Source organism: Balaenoptera acutorostrata, chromosome 5 (genome assembly GCF_949987535.1).
Source record: "Balaenoptera acutorostrata chromosome 5, mBalAcu1.1, whole genome shotgun sequence".
NCBI classification, from domain to species: Eukaryota; Metazoa; Chordata; class Mammalia; order Artiodactyla; family Balaenopteridae; genus Balaenoptera; species Balaenoptera acutorostrata.
In genome coordinates this window covers 42,024,836-42,031,386 of record NC_080068.1, presented here as the reverse complement: position 1 = coordinate 42,031,386, position 6,551 = coordinate 42,024,836, and the positions used below count along the sequence as shown (strand labels likewise).

The following is a 6,551-nucleotide window of genomic DNA, read 5'->3' as shown; positions in this document are numbered from 1 at the left end:
CTTGCATGTGCCCAGTTGAGAAGATTTATGGATTATATGACCAATTTTGGGCTAAACTCATCCTCATAAAATGAACAAATAACAATACAGAGCTTCCAGTAAAGAAAATCCCAGTTGGAAGACTAACAATGTTTAAGCAGACAAATAAGAAAATAACAGAACTGCCATTTTTCTTACTCAAAATGTGAGATTTTTATCAGTCACATTATAAGATAAAATAATAATCTGAAGAACAGTTGGCCAAAATTTTTTTTTTCGGGGTCTACAAATAATTTTATTGAACAAATAACACAACAGCCTTCCTAGATTGAGGGCTACCCTCCCCAAGCCATTTCTCACACACTTAAAGCACAGAGTTTTCACAGTAAGGAATTTAAAAAAAAAAAAAAAAAAAGTCATTTCTGTGTAGAAATCACACTCTGCCCCAACATCACGGACTAGACTATTTACAAGTTTTCACATTTCAAGTATTCCTTTATGATCGTTCTCTCCTTTCTGTCCCTACCCAGGGGCTGCAGTACTTTTCTCTTACTGATCCTGAAGGGATGGGTATGCTGTAGGGGAAGGGGTGGTGGGCTCCTCAGAGCCACTGGCACCAGCCCTAGGGTGCTGTCCCTTACCACAGGGTGGCGGATGCGTAAGGGCAAGGGGGATTAGACACGGTAGGTGGGATGCGGCAACACCCCATACGCACAAGCATCGAGAGCCCTTCCTGATCCCCATCCTATGCCCTCTCAACTTGGGGTGGGGGTCAACAGCTAGCTGCAGTGGGGAGGGATGAGCCCAGCCCTGGGTAGACGGAGAAGCCTCCCACACCCATTAACAGCCAGAAAACTGTCCACCCATCTCGGGGTGGGAACATTTGGGCAGGTAGGCAGGGAGAACTCAGGCTTGTTCTGACCCCAGCTTCTGTCCAACACAGGAGGAATCGAGGTGGCAAACGGCTGAAATGCTCCAACGAGAGGGTAAAGGAAGTGAGGGAAAGGAAGTTCCCACCTGTGCACAGGTCCTACACCCTGGGGCTGGAAGAAGGCAGACCTTGCTTGTAAAGTGCTGTAGCCTCCAGCAGGGCTGGGCCCTGGGCAAGCTTGCAAGAATGCAGGCCAGGCGAGGGCACAGGAGCCAGGCATTCCTGACCAGCACATGCCCTGCCATGCTCCTCGGAGGGATAGCTGGGAAAGGGGGACTGGGAACTCCGCCATCAGCCACCGGCCACCTCCCGTCCACACACAAAGCAACACCCAACCAGCACTGCGGGACGGCCCTGCTCACAGGTGAAGGTTCCGGGCCACGGGAGTTTATTGATGTTGTGTCCCCAGCCTAGGTTCCTCAATGGAAGCCACACCTGGAGGCTGGGGGGTCTCTTGCTGGGGCAGGGGGTGTTTATGCCTCCCCCCCACCCCAGGCTCACACCTCAAAGAGGATCACAGGGAAATCCATGTGGATGCGGGGCGGGGGGGCAGGTGGTGGATCCAGCTTCACGATGCCCTGAGGAATCAGGTTCTCATGCACCCGCCTCGGCTTGGCCCGCTTCTGCCCGTTCTTGGTGACGACTGTCTCCTCGTAGAACTCGTGAGCCAGATCCCCATCCTCGCCCTAGAACATGGAGCCGCGGCGCGTGAATACGAAGGGGGCCACGGCTCAGCCTCGCGGTCGCACCAAAGCTTGCTCAGCGACAGAGCGTCCGGGCCGCCGCCCAGGCGAAGGGCCACAGGTCCCGAGCTTTGGAGCCGCGGGCGCCCATGTCAGGGCCGCCGGCACAGCGGGCCCCGCCGCAACTTCGCTGTCACAGGGCCTCCGCCCGTGGGTGCCGCCGCCGCCGCCGCCGCCGCCGCCGCCTTCCGCAGGCTCCCAAAAAGTTTTTTAACAATCGACAATAATATTTAAAATAGAGATTTACATCCTCTGTCATTATTCATGAATATCACATGAGGTGTATATTTTCCCTTGGGACACTGGTTAATTATCAGCAGGCCATTTTAACACTAAGTATCTAGAACAGGAAGACAAATTCGATAACTGTTCAGCAATGTCTGAAGTTATACTCAATCCAGAACTTTATAAAACTTTGCTAAAAATTAATAAAAACATTGAGAGCCTCCTTTAACATTTCTTATTTAATTGCAAAGGCAACAAGCAGTTGTTCACTCTGTTACAGTAGAATGCCTGAAAGAATCCACCAAACCAACAGGCATTCCTTTTACATAAAGAATTATCAGAAGATGCAGAGTGAACATTGCTGAAGATATGAAAAAAGTTACAACAAATTACACAGTAAAGGAGGACATGATATTTAGTAAAATACCAATGTTTCTCCAAAGTTTAAGCTTGTGGTATTTGCTAGGTTCTATTTCAATAATTAAATCTACAAAAAAGTTCTACTTTTTGTGTAAGCCACTAAGGTATATGAACCAGAAAAGATCTTTCTCAATAATAAATGACTTCATTAATCAAAACACTGTTTTCTACAAGCATTATGTATAACCAAGCTGCAGTGCCTGGAATTAAAAAGTATTACTAGGTTACAGATGAGTTTCAGAGATGGCAAATTCACTCACTATATCATTCATAAACACTTAAAGTGAAATGGAAGTCACACATGCACAGCAGGTGTCACAACATGATCGATTTAATAAAAATAACAAATTTAAACCTATAATAAAAGCTCTAAACGTTGTAATCACAGGTGGCATGATTATGGAAATCTTTTGTACTACAGTGAGACTGATTGGTTATCTTGTATCAGAGACTTTAAAAGAGTTGAACTTATAGATGAGTATACACTTTTCTTAAAAAAAAAGATAAAAGTCCCTTTCTTATACAACAAGCACAGCTGTCTATTAAACTGTTTCACTACCTGTTCCTATCAGATAATGATAATTTTAAAATTTTACTTAATCTGCCCCTTCAAGGTAAATGTGGTATTTTAACAAGAAAGAAAATTAGTACTTTTTTGAAGGAAGTTGTATTATGAAGAGAATATTTAAAAATAATGAATGTTTGGAATAATTCCATCTTTACATGATGTACGTGTGGGGGAGATTCTGAGATGAGCTGACCACATCAAAGAAGGACCTGCTGCCCAGCTGTGAGGACTGAGGTCAGCTGACTGCCTCCTGCTGTGAGCTGTTTCAAGGTCAGCTTCAGCTGGTAACTGAATGATGTGGGAGTTTAAAGGCTTAGTCCTCTTTGACCAATGCAGGACATACCTGTTCCAGACTTCCCTGTTGAAAGGATAATCTAGGCATTGCTGGCTCCATGAAGTTCTACTTCTTCCCCTGCCCCATTTGGCTTCTTCTCTCTTCTCTTTACAGGTTTTGGTTCTTGAAAAACATCGTCTCCCCAAACTCAGAAATGTCTCCCTTCTGAGAACCTAAACTGCCACAATGTATCACTTAGTAAACCCTCTATGCACACTTGAACATTTGGAAACAGATTTTCTTAGCCTGTGTAAAAATCTCCTATATGAAGAGTTCCAATGGTTTTGAACCTATTTACTAAAAATATAAAAATTAACTTGATAGATTTTGCAAGAGTTTACTGGTTGAAATCATGGAAGATCAAAATTTACCCTTCAAGGGCTTCCCTGGTGGCGCAGTGGTTGAGAATCTGCCTGTCAATGCAGGGGACACGGGTTCGAGCCCTGGTCTGGGAAGATCCCACATGCCGCGGAGCAACTAGACCCGTGAGCCACAACTACTGAGCCTGCGCGTCTGGAGCCTGTGCTCTGCAACAAGAGAGGCCGCGATGGTGAGAGGCCCGCGCACCGCGATGAAGAGTGGCCCCCGCTTGGCACAACTAGAGAAAGCCCTCGCACAGAAACGAAGACCCAACACAGCCAAAAATAATAAATAAATAAATAAAAATAAAAAAAAAAAAATTTACCCTTCAAATTTCAACAAAAATATTTGCCTAATTAGTAGACCAAATAAAAAAATTAAAAAAAATTTTTCTGTGTCAACTTTACTGGGCTAAAGGATGCCCAGATATTTGGTCAACCATTTTTCTAGGTGTCTGTGAGGGTGTTTCTGGATGAGATTAACATCTGAATCAGTAGACTGAGTAAAGCAGATTACCCTTCCAAATATGGGTGGGCCTCATTCTATCATTTGAAGACCTGAATAGAAAAATACGGCCGAGTAAGAGGGAACCTGGTTGACCTGCAACATAGGTCTTCTGCCCTAGGACTGGAACACAGACTATCAGCTCTCCTGGGTTTCCAGCTTGCTGCCTGCAGATCTTGGAACTTCTTAGCCTCCATAATTATGTGAGCAAATTCCTTATAATACCTATCTATCTATCTCATTACAGAGAATTCTCTATAATAATATAGATAGATAATTATCCTGCCTTCCTCCACTACTCCCATAGGGAGGTGAGAGAATGTTTCCAAGTGAGGTTGAACTCTTTGTCCTTTGTCTGGAGAGATCTTTAATCTACACTCTTGGGAATTCTTGACATTAAAAAAGTGTTAACATCCACCCATATTCAGTGGAGAATTGAGCTATATTAGGCACCTTATTACTTATATCAAACTTCAACAGACTGAATTTAGGTATCTGAAAAGAAAAAAAGACTGTACACTTTTCCAAGTTACTCCAAAGTGGAGCAAGTTTAATAATGAACCATATTTCCATTGCCAGATTGAATAATTATCAACATTTGCCATCCTTGTTTTATCTGCCAGTTTGTTCTTTCCTTTCCCCTTCTTTTTTCTGTGTATGTTTAAGATTAATTCTTGACACCAGGTAACTTTATCCATAAATCCTTTAATATGTACCACCAAAAAATAAGGATTTGTTTCTGACATAAAGACACTGCTAACATCATATTAAATTCAATTAACATATTTTCTTAATATCATTTAATATGTAGTCCACATTTAAGTTTCTCCAATTGCATAAAAAAGTCTTTTTTCATGGATGATTTATTTGATTCAGGAAGCACATGAGATTCACAGTTATTATCATACTTATTAGATTATTTGCTCTATTTTAATCCAGAACAGTCTCACCTCCTTTTTTCCCCTTTGCCATTGATTTATTGGAGAAACTGGGTCATTTGTCTCAGGTCTTGAGGAATGATTAATATTCTGCATTTGTTTGCTTATTTCCTTGTGGTATTGCTTCCTTGTGGTATTGTTTAACTTGTCTCTATCTCCTATATTTCTTAAATTAGAAGTTGGTTTGAAAGCTTTAATTAGATTTAGACTGAATTTTTTGACAAGACTACTTATGCTGTTTACTCCATATTGCATCATACTTAAAGGCTCATAGTAAGTGGTTGACCAACTTTTAGTGATGCTTAAGTTGGATCATTGGTTTTAGTGGTGGCAAGCTGATCCTCCCATTGTTAAGGTCTGTCAGAAAAAACTGATAGTTTTTTCTCTTAATGGCTTTTTCTCATTCTACCATTTCTTTTACATTTACTTTCTGCAATTTTTCTCTAATTAACTTTCCTTCATCAGCTAGGGCTATTTTAAATAAATTACACAGGATTGATGAGATAAAAGCTTATTTCTTTCTCTATAATTGTCATTTTCAAAATAAAAAGTCAGTGCTCTAACTACCTCTAATGATTTCTGATGAGTTCTTGTTAACTTTTTGTTTTTGCTCTCTCATTCTCTCTTTTGGAATATCATTATGACTCATACATTTTTATACAATTATTTTCAGTGAATTGAAGTGATTATTTTTATGCTTAGATTATTCCATCTTTGGCCAAGCTGGCTCTTATGTCCTTTTGACATAACCCTATTATAGTTTGGTGGCTTCTTTGATTTTTGGCACAAGATATCTAAGGCTCATCTTATAAATTTCCTGAACTGAACCTGAATCTGGCCATTTCTGTAAGGACCCCTAGTTTTTTTTTTATTGGTGAATGATACTTAGAGCTCACAACCTGACACTAGGTGTGGTCACTGATTTTAGACCTTTTCAGTAGACAGAGCTAACTTCTTATCATAGAAAAATTTAAACATACCTAAAAGTTGAGAGAGTAGCATAAGAAATCCCTCTTGTGCCATCATCCAGCTTCAGCAGATATCAATATTTTGCTCACTCGGTTTTATCTAGTTCCAACACTTTCTATAAAAGCCCTTGAACATCTATGATAGAAAAATGAGCAAGAGACAAGAAGTAGAACTCCATAACTGAGGAACCACAAATGGAAAGCAAAAATAAACAAATAGGACTACATCAAACTAAAAAGCTTTTGCACAGTGAAGGAAACCATCAACAAAATGAAAAGGCAACCTACTGAATGGGAGAAGATATTGGCAAATGGTATAGACAATAAAGGATTAATATCCGAATTATATGAATAACGCATACAACTCAATATCAAAAACCCCAAACAATCTGGTTAAAAAATGGGCCAAGAATCTGAATAGATATTTCTCCAAAGAAGACATTTAAATGCCCTGCAGACACATGAAAAGATGTTCCACATCACTAATCATCAGGGAAATGCAACTCAGAACCACAATGAGATATTGCTGCATACCTGTCAGAATGCCTATCATCAAAGAGACAACAAATAACAAGTGTTGG

General features: G+C 41.0%; 1 pseudogene; it reads right to left on the bottom strand.

Annotated features, from left to right (window-relative positions):
* Positions 1–1,407: 1,407 nt before the first annotated feature.
* On the bottom strand, positions 1,408–1,744 carry LOC130708192 (tumor suppressor candidate 2-like; annotated as a pseudogene).
* Between the last annotated feature and the right edge of the window lie 4,807 nt (positions 1,745–6,551).